The following is a 25,480-nucleotide window of genomic DNA, read 5'->3' as shown; positions in this document are numbered from 1 at the left end:
AGATAGCTGTGTAGATATTTCCATATATATGCAGATTGCTGTGTAGATATTTCCATTTTCATGCAGATAGCGGTGTAGATATTTCCATGTTCAAACAGATAGCTGTGTAGATATTTCCATGTTCATACAGATAGCGGTGTAGATATTTCCATGTTTATACAGATGGCTGTGTAGATATATCCATGTTCATACAGACGGCGGTGTAGATATTTCCATGTTCATACTGATAGCGGTGTAGATATTTCCATGTTCATCCAGATGGCTGTGTAGATATTTCCATGTTCATACATACCGATGGCAGAGAAGATATTTCCATGTTCATACAGATAGCGGTGTAAATATTTCCATGTTCATACAGATAGCGGTGTAGATATTTCCATGTTCATGCAGATGGCTGTGTAGATATATCCATGTTCATACAGATGGCGGAGAAGATATTTCCATGTTCATACAGATAGCGGTGTAGATATTTCCATGTTCATACAGATAGCGGTGTAGATATTTCCAAGTTCATACAGATAGTGGTGAAGATATTTCCATGTTTGTACAGATAGCGGTGTAGATATTTCCATGTTCATCCAGATGGCTGTGTAGATATATCCACGTTCATTCAGATGGCGGTGAAGATATTTCCATGTTCATACAGATAGCGGTGTAGATATTTCCATGTTCATACAGATAGCAGTGTAGATATTGCCATGTTCATACCGATAGCGGTGCTGATACTTCCATGTTTATACAGGTAGCTGTGTACATATTTCCATGTTTATACAGATAGCGGTGTAGATATTTCCATGTTCATACAGATAGCGGTGTAGATATATCCATGTTTATACAGATAGCGGTGTAGATATCTCCTTCTTAATACAGATGGCGGTGTAGATATTTACATGTTCATCCAGATGGCTGTGTAGATATTTCCATGTTCATACAGATAGCGGTGTAGATATTTCCATGTTCATACAGATAGCGGTGTAGATATTTCCATGTTCATACAGATGGCGGTGTAGATATTTCCATTTTCATACAGATAGCGGTGTAGTTATTTCCATGTGTAAAGAGATACCTGTGTAGATATTTCCATGTATATGCAGATAGCTGTGTAGCAATTTCCATTTTCATGCAGACAGCGGTGTATATATTTCCCTGTTCAAACAGATAGCGGTGTAGATATTTCCATGTTCATACAGATAGCGGTGTAGATATTTCCATGTTCGTACAGATAGCGGTGTAGATATTTCCATGTTCATACAGATAGCGGTGCTGATATTTCCATGTTTTTACAGGTAGCGGTGAAGATATTTCCATGTTTATACAGATAGCGGTGTAGATATTTCCATGTTTATACAGATAGCGGTGTAGATATCTCCATTTTAATACAGATGGCGGTGTAGATATTTATATGTTCATACAGATGGCGGTTCAGATATTTCCATTTTCATACAGATGGCGGTGTAGATATTTCCATGTTCATACATATAGCGGTGTAGTTATTTCCATGTGTAAAGGGATAGCTTTGTAGATATTTCTATGTATATGCAGATAGCTGTGTAGATATTTCCATTTTCATGCAGATAGCGGTGTATATATTTCCCTGTTCAAACAGTTAGCGGTGTAGATATTTCCATCTTCAGAAAGATAGCGGTGTAGATATTTCCATGTTTATACAGATAGCGGTGAAGATGTATCCATGTTTACACAGATAGCAGTGTAGATATTTCCATGTTCATCCAGATGGCTGTGTAGATATTTCCATGTTCATGCAGATAGCGGTGTAGATATTTCCACGTTCATACAGATAGTGGTGTAGATACTTCCATGTTCTTCCAGATGGCTGTGTAGATATATCCATGTTCATACAGACGGCATTGAAGATATTTCCATGTTCATACAGATAGCGGTGTAGATATTTCCATGTTCATACAGATAGCCGTGTAGATATTGCCATGTTCATACCGATAGCGGTGCTGATACTTCCATGTTTATACAGGTAGCGGTGTACATATTTCCGTGTTTATACAGATGGCTGTGTAGATATATCCATGTTCATACAGATGGCGGAGAAGATATTTCCATGTTCATACAGATAGCGGTGTAGATATTTCAATGTTCATACAGATAGCGGTGTAGATATTTCCAAGTTCATACAGATAGTGGTTAAGATATTTCCGTGTTTGTACAGATAGCGGTGTAGATATTTCCATGTTCATCCAGATGGCTGTGTAGATATATCCACGTTCATTCAGATGGCGGTGAAGATATTTCCATGTTCATACAGATAGCGGTGTAGATATTTCCATGTTCATACAGATAGCAGTGTAGGTATTGCCATGTTCATACCGATAGCGGTGCTGATACTTCCATGTTTATACAGGTAGCTGTGTACATATTTCCATGTTTATACAGATAGCGGTGTAGATATTTCCATGTTCATACAGATAGCGGTGTAGATATATCCATGTTTATACAGATAGCGGTGTAGATATCTCCTTCTTAATACATATGGCGGTGTAGATATTTACATGTTCATCCAGATGGCTGTGTAGATATTTCCATGTTCATACAGATAGCGGTGTAGATATTTCCATGTTCATACAGATAGCGGTGTAGATATTTCCATGTTCATACAGATGGCGGTGTAGATATTTCCATTTTCAAGCAGATAGCGGTGTAGTTATTTCCATGTGTAAAGAGATACCTGTGTAGATATTTCCATGTATATGCAGATAGCTGTGTAGCAATTTCCATTTTCATGCAGACAGCGGTGTATATATTTCCCTGTTCAAACAGATAGCGGTGTAGATATTTCCATGTTCATACAGATAGCGGTGTAGATATTTCCATGTTCGTACAGATAGCGGTGTAGATATTTCCATGTTCATACAGATAGCGGTGATGATATTTCCATGTTTTTACAGGTAGCGGTGAAGATATTTCCATGTTTATACAGATAGCGTTGTAGATATTTCCATGTTTATACAGATAGCGGTGTAGATATTTCCATGTTTATACAGATAGCGGTGTAGATATCTCCATTTTAATACAGATGGCGGTGTAGATATTTATATGTTCATACAGATGGCGGTTCAGATATTTCCATTTTCATACAGATGGCGGTGTAGATATTTCCATGTTCATACATATAGCGGTGTAGTTATTTCCATGTGTAAAGGGATAGCTTTGTAGATATTTCTATGTATATGCAGATAGCTGTGTAGATATTTCCATTTTCATGCAGATAGCGGTGTATATATTTCCCTGTTCAAACAGTTAGCGGTGTAGATATTTCCATCTTCAGAAAGATAGCGGTGTAGATATTTCCATGTTTATACAGATAGCGGTGAAGATGTATGCATGTTTACACAGATCGCAGTGTAGATATTTCCATGTTCATCCAGATGGCTGTGTAGATATATCCATGTTCATACAGAGAGCGGTGTAGATATTTCCATGTTCATACAGATAGCGGTGCAGATATTTCCATGTTCATCCAGATGGCTGTGTTGATATATCCATGTTCACACAGATGGCGGTGAAGATATTTCCATGTACATACAGATAGCGGTGTAGATATTTCCATGTTCATACAGATAGCCGTGTAGATATTGCCATGTTCATACCGATAGCGGTGCTGATACTTCCATGTTTATACAGGTAGCGGTGTACATATTTCCGTGTTTATACAGATGGCTGTGTAGATATATCCATGTTCATACAGATGGCGGTGTAGATATTTCCATGTTCATACAGATAGCGGTTTAGATATTTCCATGTTCATCCAGATGGCTGTGTAGATATATCCATGTTCATACAGATGGCGGAGAAGATATTTCCATGTTCATACAGATGGCAGTGTAGATATTTCCATGTTCATACAGATAGCGGTGTAGATATTTCCATGTTCATACAGATAGCGGTGTAGATATTTCCATGTTCATAGAGATAGCGGTGTATGTATTTCCATGTTTATACAGATAGCGGTGTAGATATTTCCATTTTTATGCAGATAGCTGTGTATATATTTCCCTGTTCAAACAGTTAGCGGTTTAGATATTTCCATGTTCATCAAGATAGCGGTGTAGATATTTCCATGTTTATACAGATAGCGGTGAAAATGTATGCATGTTTACACAGATAGCTGTGTAGATATTTCCATGTTCATCCAGAATGCTGTGTAGATATATCCATGTTCATACAGACGGCGGTGAAGATATTTCCATGTTCATACAGATAGCGGTGCTGATACTTCCATGTTCATACAGATAGCGGTGTAGATATTTCCATGTTCATACAGATAGCGGTGTAGATATTTACATCTTTATACAGATAGCGGTGTAGATATTTACATCTTTATACAGATAGCGTTGTAGATATCTCCTTCTTAATACAGATGGCTGTGTAGACATTTATATGTTCATACAGATGGCGGTGCAGATATTTCCATGTTCATACAGATGGCGGTGTAGATATTTCCATGTTTATAGAGATAGCGGAGTAGTTATTTCCAAGTGTAAAGAGATAGCTGTGTAGATATTTCCATATATATGCAGATTGCTGTGTAGATATTTCCATTTTCATGCAGATAGCGGTGTAGATATTTCCATGTTCAAACAGATAGCTGTGTAGATATTTCCATGTTCATACAGATAGCGGTGTAGATATTTCCATGTTTATACAGATGGCTGTGTAGATATATCCATGTTCATACAGACGGCGGTGTAGATATTTCCATGTTCATACTGATAGCGGTGTAGATATTTCCATGTTCATCCAGATGGCTGTGTAGATATTTCCATGTTCATACATACCGATGGCAGAGAAGATATTTCCATGTTCATACAGATAGCGGTGTAAATATTTCCATGTTCATACAGATAGCGGTGTAGATATTTCCATGTTCATGCAGATGGCTGTGTAGATATATCCATGTTCATACAGATGGCGGAGAAGGTATTTCCATGTTCATACAGATAGCGGTGTAGATATTTCCATGTTCATACAGATAGCGGTGTAGATATTTCCAAGTTCATACAGATAGTGGTGAAGATATTTCCATGTTTGTACAGATAGCGGTGTAGATATTTCCATGTTCATCCAGATGGCTGTGTAGATATATCCACGTTCATTCAGATGGCGGTGAAGATATTTCCATGTTCATACAGATAGCGGTGTAGATATTTCCATGTTCATACAGATAGCAGTGTAGTTATTGCCATGTTCATACCGATAGCGGTGCTGATACTTCCATGTTTATACAGGTAGCTGTGTACATATTTCCATGTTTATACAGATAGCGGTGTAGATATTTCCATGTTCATACAGATAGCGGTGTAGATATATCCATGTTTATACAGATAGCGGTGTAGATATCTCCTTCTTAATACAGATGGCGGTGTAGATATTTACATGTTCATCCAGATGGCTGTGTAGATATTTCCATGTTCATACAGATAGCGGTGTAGATATTTCCATGTTCATACAGATAGCGGTGTAGATATTTCCATGTTCATACAGATGGCGGTGTAGATATTTCCATTTTCATACAGATAGCGGTGTAGTTATTTCCATGTGTAAAGAGATACCTGTGTAGATATTTCCATGTATATGCAGATAGCTGTGTAGCAATTTCCATTTTCATGCAGACAGCGGTGTATATATTTCCCTGTTCAAACAGATAGCGGTGTAGATATTTCCATGTTCATACAGATAGCGGTGTAGATATTTCCATGTTCGTACAGAGAGCGGTGTAGATATTTCCATGTTCATACAGATAGCGGTGCTGATATTTCCATGTTTTTACAGGTAGCGGTGAAGATATTTCCATGTTTATACAGATAGCGGTGTAGATATTTCCATGTTTATACAGATAGCGGTGTAGATATCTCCATTTTAATACAGATGGCGGTGTAGATATTTATATGTTCATACAGATGGCGGTTCAGATATTTCCATTTTCATACAGATGGCGGTGTAGATATTTCCATGTTCATACATATAGCGGTGTAGTTATTTCCATGTGTAAAGGGATAGCTTTGTAGATATTTCTATGTATATGCAGATAGCTGTGTAGATATTTCCATTTTCATGCAGATAGCGGTGTATATATTTCCCTGTTCAAACAGTTAGCGGTGTTGATATTTCCATCTTCAGAAAGATAGCGGTGTAGATATTTCCATGTTTATACAGATAGCGGTGAAGATGTATCCATGTTTACACAGATAGCAGTGTAGATATTTCCATGTTCATCCAGATGGCTGTGTAGATATATCCATGTTCATACAGATAGCGGTGTAGATATTTCCATGTTCATACAGATAGCGGTGCAGATATTTCCATGTTCATCCAGATGGCTGTGTTGATATATCCATGTTCATACAGATGGCGGTGAACATATTTCCATGTACATACAGATAGCGGTGTAGATATTTCCATGTTCATACAGATAGCCGTGTAGATATTGCCATGTTCATACCGATAGCGGTGCTGATACTTCCATGTTTATACAGGTAGCGGTGTACATATTTCCGTGTTTATACAGATGGCTGTGTAGATATATCCATGTTCATACAGATGGCGGTGTAGATATTTCCATGTTCATACACATAGCGGTTTAGATATTTCCATGTTCATCCAGATGGCTGTGTAGATATATCCATGTTCATACAGATTGCGGAGAAGATATTTCCAAGTTCATACAGATGGCAGTGTAGATATTTCCATGTTCATACAGATAGCGGTGTAGATATTTCCATGTTCATACAGATAGCGGTGTAGATATTTCCATGTTCATAGAGATAGCGGTGTATGTATTTCCATGTTTATACAGATAGCGGTGTAGATATTTCCATTTTTATGCAGATAGCTGTGTATATATTTCCCTGTTCAAACAGTTAGCGGTTTAGATATTTCCATGTTCATCAAGATAGCGGTGTAGATATTTCCATGTTTATACAGATAGCGGTGAAAATGTATGCATGTTTACACAGATAGCGGTGTAGATATTTCCATGTTCATCCAGAATGCTGTGTAGATATATCCATGTTCATACAGACGGCGGTGAAGATATTTCCATGTTCATACAGATAGCGGTGTAGATATTTCCATGTTCATACAGATAGCGGTGTAGATATTTCCATGTTCATACAGATAGCGGTGTAGATATTTACATCTTTATACAGATAGCGGTGTAGATATCTCCTTCTTAATACAGATGGCTGTGTAGACATTTATATGTTCATACAGATGGCGGTGCAGATATTTCCATGTTCATACAGATGGCGGTGTATATATTTCCATGTTTATAGAGATAGTGGTGTAGTTATTTCCAAGTGTAAGGAGATAGCTGTGTAGATATTTCCATATATATGCAGATAGCTGTGTAGATATTTCCATTTTCATGCAGATAGCGGTGTAGATATTTCCATGTTCAAACAGATAGCAGTGTAGATATTTCCATGTTCATACAGATAGCGGTGTAGATATTTCCATGTTTATACAGATGGCTGTGTGGATATATCCATGTTCATACAGCTGGCGGTGTAGATATTTCCATGTTCATACTGATAGCGGTGTAGATATTTCCATGTTCATCCAGACGGCTGTGTAGATATGTCCATGTTCAAACATACAGATGGCAGAGAAGATATTTCCATGTTCATACAGATAGCGGTGTAAATATTTCCATGTTCATACACATAGCGGTGTAAATATTTCCATGTTCATACAGATAGCGGTGTAGATATTTCCATGTTCCTCCAGATGGCTGTGTTGATATATCCATGTTCATACAGATGGCGGAGAAGATATTTCCATGTTCATACAGATGGCGGTGTAGATATTTCCATGTTCATACAGATAGCGGTGTAGATATTTCCATGTTCATACAGATAGCGGTGTAGATATTTCCATGTTCATACAGATAGCGGTGTATGTATTTCCATGTTCATACAGATAGCGGTGTAGATATTTCCATTTTTATGCAGATAGCGGTGTATATATTTCCCTGTTCAAACAGTTAGCGGTTTAGATATTTCCATGTTCATAAAGATAGCGGTGTAGATATTTCCATGTTTATACAGATAGCGGTGAAAATGTATGCATGTTTACACAGATAGCGGTGTAGATATTTCCATGTTCATCCAGAATGCTGTGTAGATATATCCATGTTCATACAGATGGCGGTGAAGATATTTCCATTTTCATACAGATAGCGGTGTAGATATTTAAATGTTCATACAGATAGCGGTGTAGATATTTCCATGTTCATACAGATAGCGATGTATGTATTTCCATGTTCATACAGATAGCGGTGTAGATATTTCCATGTTCATCCAGATGGCTGTGTAGATATTTGAATGTTCATGCAGATAGCGGTGTAGATATTTCCATGTTCATAAAGATAGCGGTGTAGATATTTCCATGTTCATCCAGATGGCTGTGTAGATATATCCATGTTCATACAGATGGCGATGAAGATATTTCCATGTTCATACAGATAGCGGTGTAGATATTTCCATGTTCATACCGATAGCGGTGTAGATATTGCCATGTTCAAACCGATAGCGGTGCTGATACTTCCATGTTTATACAGGTAGCGGTGTACATATTTCCGTGTTTATACAGATGGCTGTGTAGATATATCCATGTTCATACAGATGGCGGTTTAGGTATTTCCATGTTCATCCAGATGGCTGTGTAGATATATCCATGTTCATACAGATGGCGGAGAAGATATTTCCATGTTCATACAGATGGCGGTGTAGATATTTCCATGTTCATACAGATAGCGGTGTAGATATTTCCATGTTCATACAGATAGCGGTGTAGATATTTCCATGTTCATACAGATAGCGGTGTATGTATTTCCATGTTCATACAGATAGCGGTGTAGATATTTCCATTTTTATGCAGATAGCGGTGTATATATTTCCCTGTTCAAACAGTTAGCGGTTTAGATATTTCCATGGTCATAAAGATAGCGGTGTAGATTTTTCATGTTTATACAGATAGCGGTGAAAATGTATGCATGTTTACACAGATAGCGGTGTAGATATTTCCATGTTCATCCGGAATGCTGTGTAGATATATCCATGTTCATACAGATGGCGGTGAAGATATTTCCATGTTCATACAGATAGCCGTTTAGGTATTTCCATGTTCATACAGAAAGCGGTGTAGATATTTCCATGGTCAAACAGATAGCGGTGTATGTATTTCCATGTTCATACAGTTAGCGGTGTATATATTTCCATTTTCAAGCAGATAGCGGTGTATATACTTCCATGTTCAAACAGTTAGCGGTGTAGATATTTCCATGTTCATAAAGATAGCGGTGTAGATATTTCCATGTTTATGCAGACAGCGGTGAAAATGTAGGCATGTTTACACAGATAGCGTTGTAGATATTTCCATGTTCATCCAGATGGCTGTGTAGATATATCCATGTTCATATAGATGGCGGTGAAAATATTTCCATGTTCATACAGATAGCGGTGTAGATATTTCCATGTGCATACAAATAGCGGTGTAGATATTTCCATGTTCATACAGATAGCGGTGTAGATATTTCCATGTTCATCCAGATGGCTGTGTAGATATTTCCATGTTCATACAGATAGCGGTGTAGATATTTCCATGTTCATACAGATAGCGGTGTACATATTTCCATGTTCATACAGATGGCGGTGTAGATATTTCCATTTTCATACAGATAGCGGTGTAGTTATTTCCATGTGTAAAGAGATACCTGTGTAGATATTTCCATGTATATGCAGATAGCTGTGTAGCAATTTTCATTTTCTTGCGGACAGCGGTGTATATATTTCCCTGTTCAAACAGATAGCGGTGTAGATATTTCCATGTTCATACAGATAGCGGTGTAGATATTTCCATGTTCATACAGATAGCGGTGTAGATATTTCCATGTTCATACAGATAGCGGTGCTGATATTTCCATGTTTTTACAGGTAGCGGTGAAGATATTTCCATGTTTATACAGATAGCGTTGCAGATATTTCCATGTTTATACAGATAGCGGTGTAGATATTTCCATGTTTATACAGATAGCGGTGTAGATATCTCCATTTTAATACAGATGGCAGTGTAGATATTTATATGTTCATGCAGATGGCGGTTCAGATATTTCCATTTTTATACAGATGGCGGTGTAGATATTTCCATGTTCATACAGATAGCGGTGTAGTTATTTCCATGTGTAAATAGATAGCTTTGTAGATATTTCCATGTATATGCAGATAGCTGTGTAGATATTTCCATTTTCATGCAGATAGCGGTGTATATATTTCCCTGTTCAAACAGTTAGCGGTGTAGATATTTCCATGTTCAGAAAGATAGCGGTGTAGATATTTCCATGTTTATACAGATAGCGGTGAAGATGTATGCATGTTTACACAGATAGCAGTGTAGATATTTCCATGTTCATCCAGATGGCTGTGTAGATACATCCAAGTTCATAGAGATAGCGGTGTAGATATTTCCAGGTTCATACAGATAGCGGTGCAGATATTTCCATGTTCATCCAGATGGCTGTGTTGATATATCCATGTTCATACAGATGGCGGAGAAGATATTTCCATGTTCATACAGATGGCGGTGTAGATATTTCCATGTTCATACAGATAGCGGTGTAGATATTTCCATGTTCATACAGATAGCGGTGTAGATATTTCCATGTTCATACAGATAGCGGTGTATGTATTTCCATGTTCATACAGGTAGCGGTGTAGATATTTCCCTGTTCAAACAGTTAGCGGTTTAGATATTTCCATGTTCATAAAGATAGCGGTGTAGATATTTCCATGTTTATACAGATAGCGGTGAAAATGTATGCATGTTTACACAGATAGCGGTGTAGATATTTCCATGTTCATCCAGAATGCTGTGTAGATATATCCATGTTCATACAGATGGCGGTGAAGATATTTCCATGTTCATACAGATAGCGGTGTAGATATTTCCATGTTCATACAGATAGCGGTGTAGATATTTCCATGTTCATACAGATAGCGATGTATGTATTTCCATGTTCATACAGATAGCGGTGTAGATATTTCCATGTTCATCCAGATGGCTGTGTAGATATTTGAATGTTCATGCAGATAGCGGTGTAGATATTTCCATGTTCATACAGATAGCGGTGTAGATATTTCCATGTTCATCCAGATGGCTGTGTAGATATATCCATGTTCATACAGATGGCGGTGTAGATATTTCCATGTTCATACAGATAGCGGTGCAGATATTTCCATGTTCATCCAGATGGCTGTGTTGATATATCCATGTTCATACAGATGGCAGTGAAGATATTTCCATGTACATACAGATAGCGGTGTACATATTTCCATGTTCATACAGATAGCCGTGTAGATATTGCCATGTTCATACCGATAGCGGTGCTGATACTTCCATGTTTATACAGGTAGCGGTGTACATATTTCCGTGTTTATACAGATGGCTGTGTAGATATATCCATGTTCATACAGATGGCGGTGTAGATATTTCCATGTTCATACAGATAGCGGAGAAGATATTTCCATGTTCATACAGATGGCAGTGTAGATATTTCCATGTTCATACAGATAGCGGTGTAGATATTTCCATGTTCATACAGATAGCGGTGTAGATATTTCCATGTTCATAGAGATAGCGGTGTATGTATTTCCATGTTTATACAGATAGCGGTGTAGATATTTCCATTTTTATGCAGATAGCTGTGTGTATATTTCCCTGTTCAAACAGTTAGCGGTTTAGATGTTTCCATGTTCATCAAGATAGCGGTGTAGATATTTCCATGTTTATACAGATAGCGGTGAAAATGTATGCATGTTTACACAGATAGCGGTGTAGATATTTCCATGTTCATCCAGAATGCTGTGTAGATATATCCATGTTCATACAGACGGCGGTGAAGATATTTCCATGTTCATACAGATAGCGGTGTAGATATTTCCATGTTCATACAGATAGCGGTGTAGATATTTCCATGTTCATACAGATAGCGGTGTAGATATTTCCATCTTTATACAGATAGCGGTGTAGATTTCTCCTTGTTAATACAGATGGCTGTGTAGACATTTATGTGTTCATACAGATGGCGGTGCAGATATTTCCATGTTCATACAGATGGCGGTGTAGATATTTAAATGTTTATAGAGATAGTGGTGTAGTTATTTCCAAGTGTAAGGAGATAGCTGTGTAGATATTTCCATATATATGCAGATAGCTGTGTAGATATTTCCATTTTCATGCAGATAGCGGTGTAGATATTTCCATGTTCAAACAGATAGCAGTGTAGATATTTCCATGTTCATACAGATAGAGGTGTAGATATTTCCATGTTTATACAGATGGCTGTGTAGATATATCCATGTTCATACAGATGACGGTGTAGATATTTCCATGTTCATACTGATAGCGGTGTAGATATTTCCATGTTCATCCAGATGGCTGTGAAGATATATCCATGTTCAAAAATACAGATGGCAGAGAAGATAATTCCATGTTCATACAGATAGCGGTGTAAATATTTCCATTTTCATACAGATAGCGGTGTAAATATTTCCATGTTCATACAGATAGCGGTGTAGATATTTCCATGTTCATCCAGATGGCTGTGTTGATATATTCATGTTCATACAGATGGCGGAGAAGATATTTCCATGTTCATACAGATGGCTGTGTAGATATTTCCATGTTCATACAGATAGCGGTGTAGATATTTCCATGTTCATACAGATAGCGGTGTAGATATTTCCATGTTCATACAGATAGCGGTGTATGTATTTCCATGTTCATACAGATAGCGGTGTAGATATTTCCATTTTTATGCAGATAGCGGTGTATATATTTCCCTGTTCAAACAGTTAGCGGTGTAACTATTTCCATGTTCATAAAGATAGCGGTGTAGATATTTCCATGTTTATACAGATAGTGGTGAAAATGTATGCATGTTTACACAGATAGCGGTGTAGATATTTCCATGTTCATCCAGAATGCTGTGTAGATATATCCATGTTCATACAGATGGCGGTGAAGATATTTCCATGTTCATACAGATAGCGGTGTAGATATTTCCATGTTCATACAGATAGCGATGTATGTATTTCCATGTTCATACAGATAGCGGTGTAGATATTTCCATGTTCATCCAGATGGCTGTGTAGATATTTGAATGTTCATGCAGATAGCGGTGTAGATATTTCCATGTTCATAAAGATAGCGGTGTAGATATTTCCATGTTCATCCAGATGGCTGTGTAGATATATCCATGTTCATACAGATGGCGATGAAGATATTTCCATGTTCATACAGATAGCGGTGTAGATATTTCCATGTTCATACCGATAGCCGTGTAGATATTGCCATGTTCATACCGATAGCGGTGCTGATACTTCCATGTTTATACAGGTAGCGGTGTACATATTTCCGTGTTTATACAGATAGCGGTGTAGATATTTCCATGTTCATACAGATAGCGGTGTAGATATTTCCATCTTTATACAGATAGCGTTGTAGATATCTCCTTCTTAATACAGATGGCTGTGTAGACATTTATATGTTCATACAGATGGCGGTGCAGATATTTCCATGTTCATACAGATGGCGGTGTAGATATTTCCATGTTTATAGAGATAGCGGTGTAGTTATTTCCAAGTGTAAAGAGATAGCTGTGTAGATATTTCCATATATATGCAGATAGCTGTGTAGATATTTCCATTTTCATGCAGATAGCGGTGTAGATATTTCCATGTTCAAACAGATAGCTGTGTAGATATTTCCATATATATGCAGATAGCTGTGTAGATATTTCCATTTTCATGCAGATAGCGGTGTAGATATTTCCATGTTCAAACAGATAGCAGTGTAGATATTTCCATGTTCATACAGATAGCGGTGTAGATATTTCCATGTTTATACAGATGGCTGTATCGATATATCCATGTTCATACAGACGGCGGTGTAGATATTTCCATGTTCATACTGATAGCGGTGTAGATATTTCCATGTTCATCCAGATGGCTGTGTAGATATTTCCATGTTCATACATACCGATGGCAGAGAAGATATTTCCATGTTCATACAGATAGCGGTGTAAATATTTCCATGTTCATACAGATAGCGGTGTAGATATTTCCATGTTCATGCAGATGGCTGTGTAGATATATCCATGTTCATACAGATGGCGGAGAAGATATTTCCATGTTCAAAAGGATAGCGGTGTAGATATTTCCATGTTCATACAGATAGCGGTGTAGATATTTCCAAGTTCATACAGATAGTGGTGAAGATATTTCCATGTTTGTACAGATAGCAGTGTAGATATTTCCATGTTCATCCAGATGGCTGTGTAGATATATCCACGTTCATTCAGATGGCGGTGAAGATATTTCCATGTTCATACAGATAGCGGTGTAGATTTTCCATGTTCATACAGATAGCAGTGTAGATATTGCCATGTTCATACCGATTGCGGTGCTGATACTTCCATGTTTATACAGGTAGCTGTGTACATATTTCCATGTTTATACAGATAGCGGTGTAGATATTTCCATGTTCATACAGATAGCGGTGTAGATATATCCATGTTTATACAGATAGCGGTGTAGATATCTCCTTCTTAATACAGATGGCGGTGTAGATATTTACATGTTCATCCAGATGGCTGTGTAGATATTTCCATGTTCATACAGATAGCGGTGTAGATATTTCCATGTTCATACAGATAGCGGTGTAGATATTTCCATGTTCATACAGATGGCGGTGTAGATATTTCCATTTTCATACAGATAGCGGTGTAGTTATTTCCATGTGTAAAGAGATACCTGTGTAGATATTTCCATGTATATGCAGATAGCTGTGTAGCAATTTCCATTTTCATGCAGACAGCGGTGTATATATTTCCCTGTTCAAACAGATAGCGGTGTAGATATTTCCATGTTCATACAGATAGCGGTGTAGATATTTCCATGTTCGTACAGATAGCGGTGTAGATATTTCCATGTTCATACAGATAGCGGTGCTGATATTTCCATGTTTTTACAGGTAGCGGTGAAGATATTTCCATGTTTATACAGATAGCGTTGTAGATATTTCCATGTTTATACAGATAGCGGTGTAGATATTTCCATGTTTATACAGATAGCGGTGTAGATATCTCCATTTTAATACAGATGGCGGTGTAGATATTTATATGTTCATACAGATGGCGGTTCAGATATTTCCATTTTCATACAGATGGCGGTGTAGATATTTCCATGTTCATACTTATAGCGGTGTAGTTATTTCCATGTGTAAAGAGATAGCTTTGTAGATATTTCTATGTATATGCAGATAGCTGTGTAGATATTTCCATTTTCATGCAGATAGCGGTGTATATATTTCCCTGTTCAAACAGTTAGCGGTGTAGATATTTCCATCTTCAGAAAGATAGCGGTGTAGATATTTCCATGTTTATACAGATAGCGGTGAAGACGTATGCATGTTTACACAGATAGCAGTGTAGATATTTCCATGTTCATCCAGATGGCTGTGTAGATATATCCATGTTCATACAGATAGCGGTGTAGATATTTCCATGTTCATACAGATAGCGGTGCAGATATTTCCATGTTCATCCAGATGGCTGTGTTGATATATCCATGTTCATACAGATGGCGGTGAAGATATTTCCATGTACATACAGATAGCGGTGTAGATATTTCCATGTTCATACAGATAGCCGTGTAGATATTGCCATGTTCATACCGATAGCGGTGCTGATACTTCCATGTTTATACAGGTAGCGGTGTACATATTTCCGTGTTTATACAGATGGCTGTGTAGATATATCCATGTTCATACAGATGGCGGTGTAGATATTTCCATGTTCATACAGATAGCGGTTTAGATATTTCCATGTTCATCCAGATGGCTGTGTAGATATATCCATGTTCATACAGATGGCGGAGAAGATATTTCCATGTTCATACAGATGGCAGTGTAGATATTTCCATGTTCATACAGATAGCGGTGTAGATATTTCCATGTTCATACAGATAGCGGTGTAGATATTTCCATGTTCATAGAGATAGCGGTGTATGTATTTCCATGTTTATACAGATAGCGGTGTAGATATTTCAATTTTTATGCAGATAGCTGTGTATATATTTCCCTGTTCAAACAGTTAGCGGTTTAGTTATTTCCATGTTCATCAAGATAGCGGTGTAGATATTTCCATGTTTATACAGATAGCGGTGAAAATGTATGCATGTTTACACAGATAGCGGTGTAGATATTTCCATGTTCATCCAGAATGCTGTGTAGATATATCCATGTTCATACAGACGGCGGTGAAGATATTTCCATGTTCATACAGATAGCGGTGTAGATATTTCCATGTTCATACAGATAGCGGTGTAGATATTTCCATGTTCATACAGATAGCGGTGTAGATATTTCCATCTTTATACAGATAGCGGTGTAGATATCTCCTTCTTAATACAGATGGCTGTGTAGACATTTATATGTTCATACAGATGGCGGTGCAGTTATTTCCATGTTCATACAGATGGCGGTGTAGATATTTCCATGTTTATAGAGATAGTGGTGTAGTTATTTCCAAGTGTAAGGAGATAGCTGTGTAGATATTTCCATATATATGCAGATAGCTGTGTAGATATTTCCATTTTTATGCAGATAGCGGTGTATATATTTCCCTGTTCAAACAGTTAGCGGTTTAGATATTTCCATGTTCATAAAGATAGCGGTGTAGATATTTCCATGTTTATACAGATAGCGGTGAAAATGTATGCATGTTTACACAGATAGCGGTGTAGATATTTCCATGTTCATCCAGAATGCTGTGTAGATATATCCATGTTCATACAGATGGCGGTGAAGATATTTCCATGTTCATACAGATAGCGGTGTAGATATTTCCATGTTCATACAGATAGCGGTGTAGATATTTCCATGTTCATACAGATAGCGATGTATGTATTTCCATGTTCATACAGATAGCGGTGTAGATATTTCCATGTTCATCCAGATGGCTGTGTAGATATTTGAATGTTCATGCAGATAGCGGTGTAGATATTTCCATGTTCATAAAGATAGCGGTGTAGATATTTCCATGTTCATCCAGATGGCTGTGTAGATATATCCATGTTCATACAGATGGCGATGAAGATATTTCCATGTTCATACAGATAGCAGTGTAGATATTTCCATGTTCATACCGATAGCGGTGTAGATATTGCCATGTTCATACCGATAGCGGTGCTGATACTTCCATGTTTATACAGGTAGCGGTGTACATATTTCCGTGTTTATACAGATAGCGGTGTAGATATTTCCATGTTCATACAGATAGCGGTGTAGATATTTCCATCTTTATACAGATAGCGTTGTAGATATCTCCTTCTTAATACAGATGGCTGTGTAGACATTTATATGTTCATACAGATGGCGGTGCAGATATTTCCATGTTCATACAGATGGCGGTGTAGATATTTCCATGTTTATAGAGATAGCGGTGTAGTTATTTCCAAGTGTAAAGAGATAGCTGTGTAGATATTTCCATATATATGCAGATAGCTGTGTAGATATTTCCATTTTCATGCAGATAGCGGTGTAGATATTTCCATGTTCAAACAGATAGCTGTGTAGATATTTCCATGTTCATACAGATAGCGGTGTAGATATTTCCATGTTTATACAGATGGCTGTGTAGATATATCCATGTTCATACAGACGGCGGTGTAGATATTTCCATGTTCATACTGATAGCGGTGTAGATATTTCCATGTTCATCCAGATGGCTGTGTAGATATTTCCATGTTCATACATACCGATGGCAGAGAAGATATTTCCATGTTCATACAGATAGCGGTGTAAATATTTCCATGTTCATACAGATAGCGGTGTAGATATTTCCATGTTCATGCAGATGGCTGTGTAGATATATCCATGTTCATACAGATGGCAGAGAAGATATTTCCATGTTCATACAGATAGCGGTGTAGATATTTCCATGTTCATACAGATAGCGGTGTAGATATTTCCAAGTTTATACAGATAGTGGTGAAGATATTTCCATGTTTGTACAGATAGCGGTGTAGATATTTCCATGTTCATCCAGATGGCTGTGTAGATATATCCACGTTCATTCAGATGGCGGTGAAGATATTTCCATGTTCATACAGATAGCGGTGTTGATATTTCCATGTTCATACAGATAGCAGTGTAGATATTGCCATGTTCATACCGATAGCGGTGCTGATACTTCCATGTTTACAGGTAGCTGTGTACATATTTCCATGTTTATACAGATAGCGGTGTAGATATTTCCATGTTCATACAGATAGCGGTGTAGATATATCCATGTTTATACAGATAGCGGTGTAGATATCTCCTTCTTAATACAGATGGCGGTGTAGATATTTACATGTTCATCCAGATGGCTGTGTAGATATTTCCATGTTCATACAGATAGCGGTGTAGATATTTCCATGTTCATACAGATAGCGGTGTAGATATTTCCATGTTCATACAGATGGCGGTGTAGATATTTCCATTTTCATACAGATAGCGGTGTAGTTATTTCCATGTGTAAAGAGATACCTGTGTAGATATTTCCATGTATATGCAGATAGCTGTGTAGCAATTTCCATTTTCATGCAGACAGCGGTGTATATATTTCCCTGTTCAAACAGATAGCGGTGTAGATATTTCCATGTTCATACAGATAGCGGTGTAGATATTTCCATGTTCGTACAGATAGCGGTGTAGATATTTCCATGTTCATACAGATAGCGGTGCTGATATTTCCATGTTTTTACAGGTAGCGGTGAAGATATTTCCATGTTTATACAGATAGCGTTGTAGATATTTCCATGTTTATACAGATAGCGGTGTAGATATTTCCATGTTTATACAGATAGCGGTGTAGATATCTCCATTTTAATACAGATGGCCGTGTAGATATTTATATGTTCATACAGATGGCGGTTCAGATGTTTCCATTTTCATACAGATGGCGGTGTAGATATTTCCATGTTCATACAGATAGCGGTGTAGTTATTTCCATGTGTAAATAGATAGCTTTGTAGATATTTCCATGTATATGCAGATAGCTGTGTAGATATTTCCATTTTCATGCAGATAGCGGTGTATATATTTCCCTGTTCAAACAGTTAGCGGTGTAGATATTTCCATGTTCAGAAAGATAGCGGTGTAGATATTTCCATGTTTATACAGATAGCGGTGAAGATGTATGCATGTTTACACAGATAGCAGTGTAGATATTTCCATGTTCATCCAGATGGCTGTGTAGATACATCCAAGTTCATAGAGATAGCGGTGTAGATATTTCCAGGTTCATACAGATAGCGGTGCAGATATTTCCATGTTCATCCAGATGGCTGTGTTGATATATCCATGTTCATACAGATGGCGGAGAAGATATTTCCATGTTCATACAGATGGCGGTGTAGATATTTCCATGTTCATACAGATAGCGGTGTAGATATTTCCATGTTCATACAGATAGCGGTGTAGATATTTCCATGTTCATACAGATAGCGGTGTATGTATTTCCATGTTCATACAGGTAGCGGTGTAGATATTTCCATTTTTATGCAGATAGCGGTGTATATATTTCCCTGTTCAAACAGTTAGCGCTTTAGATATTTCCATGTTCATAAAGATAGCGGTGTAGATATTTCCATGTTTATACAGATAGCGGTGAAAATGTATGCATGTTTACACAGATAGCGGTGTAGATATTTCCATGTTCATCCAGAATGCTGTGTAGCTATATCCATGTTCATACAGACGGCGGTGAAGATATTTCCATGTTCATACAGATAGCGGTGTAGATATTTCCATGTTCATACAGATAGCGGTGTAGATATTTCCATGTTCATACAGATAGCGATGTATGTATTTCCATGTTCATACAGATAGCGGTGTAGATATTTCCATGTTCATCCAGATGGCTGTGTAGATATTTGAATGTTCATGCAGATAGCGGTGTAGATATTTCCATGTTCATACAGATAGCGGTGTAGATATTTCCATGTTCATCCAGATGGCTGTGTAGATATATCCATGTTCATACAGATGGCGGTGTAGATATTTCCATGTTCATACAGATAGCGGTGCAGATATTTCCATGTTCATCCAGATGGCTGTGTTGATATATCCATGTTCATACAGATGGCAGTGAAGATATTTCCATGTACATACAGATAGCGGTGTAGATATTTCCATGTTCATACAGATAGCCGTGTAGATATTGCCATGTTCATACCGATAGCGGTGCTGATACTTCCATGTTTATACAGGTAGCGGTGTACATATTTCCGTGTTTATACAGATGGCTGTGTAGATATATCCATGTTCATACAGATGGCGGTGTAGATATTTCCATGTTCATACAGATAGCGGTTTAGATATTTCCATGTTCATCCAGATGGCTGTGTAGATATATCCATGTTCATACAGATAGCGGAGAAGATATTTCCATGTTCATACAGATGGCAGTGTAGATATTTCCATGTTCATACAGATAGCGGTGTAGATATTTCCATGTTCATACAGATAGCGGTGTAGATATTTCCATGTTCATAGAGATAGCGGTGTATGTATTTCCATGTTTATACAGATAGCGGTGTAGATATTTCCATTTTTATGCAGATAGCTGTGTGTATATTTCCCTGTTCAAACAGTTAGCGGTTTAGATGTTTCCATGTTCATCAAGATAGCGGTGTAGATATTTCCATGTTTATACAGATAGCGGTGAAAATGTATGCATGTTTACACAGATAGCGGTGTAGATATTTCCATGTTCATCCAGAATGCTGTGTAGATATATCCATGTTCATACAGACGGCGGTGAAGATATTTCCATGTTCATACAGATAGCGGTGTAGATATTTCCATGTTCAAACAGATAGCTGTGTAGATATTTCCATGTTCATACAGATAGCGGTGTAGATATTTCCATGTTTATACAGATGGCTGTGTAGATATATCCATGTTCATACAGACGGCGGTGTAGATATTTCCATGTTCATACTGATAGCGGTGTAGATATTTCCATGTTCATCCAGATGGCTGTGTAGATATTTCCATGTTCATACATACCGATGGCAGAGAAGATATTTCCATGTTCATACAGATAGCGGTGTAAATATTTCCATGTTCATACAGATAGCGGTGTAGATATTTCCATGTTCATGCAGATGGCTGTGTAGATATATCCATGTTCATACAGATGGCAGAGAAGATATTTCCATGTTCATACAGATAGCGGTGTAGATATTTCCATGTTCATACAGATAGCGGTGTAGATATTTCCAAGTTTATACAGATAGTGGTGAAGATATTTCCATGTTTGTACAGATAGCGGTGTAGATATTTCCATGTTCATCCAGATGGCTGTGTAGATATATCCACGTTCATTCAGATGGCGGTGAAGATATTTCCATGTTCATACAGATAGCGGTGTTGATATTTCCATGTTCATACAGATAGCAGTGTAGATATTGCCATGTTCATACCGATAGCGGTGCTGATACTTCCATGTTTATACAGGTAGCTGTGTACATATTTCCATGTTTATACAGATAGCGGTGTAGATATTTCCATGTTCATACAGATAGCGGTGTAGATATATCCATGTTTATACAGATAGCGGTGTAGATATCTCCTTCTTAATACAGATGGCGGTGTAGATATTTACATGTTCATCCAGATGGCTGTGTAGATATTTCCATGTTCATACAGATAGCGGTGTAGATATTTCCATGTTCATACAGATAGCGGTGTAGATATTTCCATGTTCATACAGATGGCGGTGTAGATATTTCCATTTTCATACAGATAGCGGTGTAGTTATTTCCATGTGTAAAGAGATACCTGTGTAGATATTTCCATGTATATGCAGATAGCTGTGTAGCAATTTCCATTTTCATGCAGACAGCGGTGTATATATTTCCCTGTTCAAACAGATAGCGGTGTAGATATTTCCATGTTTTTACAGGTAGCGGTGAAGATATTTCCATGTTTATACAGATAGCGTTGTAGATATTTCCATGTTTATACAGATAGCGGTGTAGATATTTCCATGTTTATACAGATAGCGGTGTAGATATCTCCATTTTAATACAGATGGCCGTGTAGATATTTATATGTTCATACAGATGGCGGTTCAGATGTTTCCATTTTCATACAGATGGCGGTGTAGATATTTCCATGTTCATACAGATAGCGGTGTAGTTATTTCCATGTGTAAATAGATAGCTTTGTAGATATTTCCATGTATATGCAGATAGCTGTGTAGATATTTCCATTTTCATGCAGATAGCGGTGTATATATTTCCCTGTTCAAACAGTTAGCGGTGTAGATATTTCCATGTTCAGAAAGATAGCGGTGTAGATATTTCCATGTTTATACAGATAGCGGTGAAGATGTATGCATGTTTACACAGATAGCAGTGTAGATATTTCCATGTTCATCCAGATGGCTGTGTAGATACATCCAAGTTCATAGAGATAGCGGTGTAGATATTTCCAGGTTCATACAGATAGCGGTGCAGATATTTCCATGTTCATCCAGATGGCTGTGTTGATATATCCATGTTCATACAGATGGCGGAGAAGATATTTCCATGTTCATACAGATGGCGGTGTAGATATTTCCATGTTCATACAGATAGCGGTGTAGATATTTCCATATTCATACAGATAGCGGTGTAGATATTTCCATGTTCATACAGATAGCGGTGTATGTATTTCCATGTTCATACAGGTAGCGGTGTAGATATTTCCATTTTTATGCAGATAGCGGTGTATATATTTCCCTGTTCAAACAGTTAGCGGTTTAGATATTTCCATGTTCATAAAGATAGCGGTGTAGATATTTCCATGTTTATACAGATAGCGGTGAAAATGTATGCATGTTTACACAGATAGCGGTGTAGATATTTCCATGTTCATCCAGAATGCTGTGTAGCTATATCCATGTTCATACAGACGGCGGTGAAGATATTTCCATGTTCATACAGATAGCGGTGTAGATATTTCCATGTTCATACAGATAGCGGTGTAGATATTTCCATGTTCATACAGATAGCGATGTATGTATTTCCATGTTCATACAGATAGCGGTGTAGATATTTCCATGTTCATCCAGATGGCTGTGTAGATATTTGAATGTTCATGCAGATAGCGGTGTAGATATTTCCATGTTCATACAGATAGCGGTGTAGATATTTCCATGTTCATCCAGATGGCTGTGTAGATATATCCATGTTCATACAGATGGCGGTGTAGATATTTCCATGTTCATACAGATAGCGGTGCAGATATTTCCATGTTCATCCAGATGGCTGTGTTGATATATCCATGTTCATACAGATGGCAGTGAAGATATTTCCATGTACATACAGATAGCGGTGTACATATTTCCATGTTCATACAGATAGCCGTGTAGATATTGCCATGTTCATACCGATAGCGGTGCTGATACTTCCATGTTTATACAGGTAGCGGTGTACATATTTCCGTGTTTATACAGATGGCTGTGTAGATATATCCATGTTCATACAGATGGCGGTGTAGATATTTCCATGTTCATACAGATAGCGGTTTAGATATTTCCATGTTCATCCAGATGGCTGTGTAGATATATCCATGTTCATACAGATAGCGGAGAAGATATTTCCATGTTCATACAGATGGCAGTGTAGATATTTCCATGTTCATACAGATAGCGGTGTAGATATTTCCATGTTCATACAGATAGCGGTGTAGATATTTCCATGTTCATAGAGATAGCGGTGTATGTATTTCCATGTTTATACAGATAGCGGTGTAGATATTTCCATTTTTATGCAGATAGCTGTGTGTATATTTCCCTGTTCAAACAGTTAGCGGTTTAGATGTTTCCATGTTCATCAAGATAGCGGTGTAGATATTTCCATGTTTATACAGATAGCGGTGAAAATGTATGCATGTTTACACAGATAGCGGTGTAGATATTTCCATGTTCATCCAGAATGCTGTGTAGATATATCCATGTTCATACAGACGGCGGTGAAGATATTTCCATGTTCATACAGATAGCGGTGTAGATATTTCCATGTTCATACAGATAGCGGTGTAGATATTTCCATGTTCATACAGATAGCGGTGTAGATATTTCCATCTTTATACAGATAGCGGTGTAGATTTCTCCTTCTTAATACAGATGGCTGTGTAGACATTTATGTGTTCATACAGATGGCGGTGCAGATATTTCCATGTTCATACAGATGGCGGTGTAGATATTTCCATGTTTATAGAGATAGTGGTGTAGTTATTTCCAAGTGTAAGGAGATAGCTGTGTAGATATTTCCATATATATGCAGATAGCTGTGTAGATATTTCCATTTTCATGCAGATAGCGGTGTAGATATTTCCATGTTCAAACAGATAGCAGTGTAGATATTTCCATGTTCATACAGATAGAGGTGTAGATATTTCCATGTTTATACAGATGGCTGTGTAGATATATCCATGTTCATACAGATGACGGTGTAGATATTTCCATGTTCATACTGATAGCGGTGTAGATATTTCCATGTTCATCCAGATGGCTGTGTAGATATATCCATGTTCAAACATACAGATGGCAGAGAAGATAATTCCATGTTCATACAGATAGCGGTGTAAATATTTCCATTTTCATACAGATAGCGGTGTAAATATTTCCATGTTCATACAGATAGCGGTGTAGATATTTCCATGTTCATCCAGATGGCTGTGTTGATATATTCATGTTCATACAGATGGCGGAGAAGATATTTCCATGTTCATACAGATGGCTGTGTAGATATTTCCATGTTCATACAGATAGCGGTGTAGATATTTCCATGTTCATACAGATAGCGGTGTAGATATTTCCATGTTCATACAGATAGCGGTGTATGTATTTCCATGTTCATACAGATAGCGGTGTAGATATTTCCATTTTTATGCAGATAGCGGTGTATATATTTCCCTGTTCAAACAGTTAGCGGTTTAGATATTTCCATGTTCATAAAGATAGCGGTGTAGATATTTCCATGTTTATACAGATAGCGGTGAAAATGTATGCATGTTTACACAGATAGCGGTGTAGATATTTCCATGTTCATCCAGAATGCTGTGTAGATATATCCATGTTCATACAGATGGCGGTGAAGATATTTCCATGTTCATACAGATAGCGGTGTAGATATTTCCATGTTCATACAGATAGCGGTGTAGATATTTCCATGTTCATACAGATAGCGATGTATGTATTTCCATGTTCATACAGATAGCGGTGTAGATATTTCCATGTTCATCCAGATGGCTGTGTAGATATTTGAATGTTCATGCAGATAGCGGTGTAGATATTTCCATGTTCATAAAGATAGCGGTGTAGATATTTCCATGTTCATCCAGATGGCTGTGT

The sequence above is a fragment of the Gorilla gorilla genome, chromosome 7, assembly GCF_029281585.2.
Source record: "Gorilla gorilla gorilla isolate KB3781 chromosome 7, NHGRI_mGorGor1-v2.1_pri, whole genome shotgun sequence".
NCBI lineage: Eukaryota > Metazoa > Chordata > Mammalia > Primates > Hominidae > Gorilla > Gorilla gorilla.
This window is presented reverse-complemented; position numbering follows the sequence as displayed.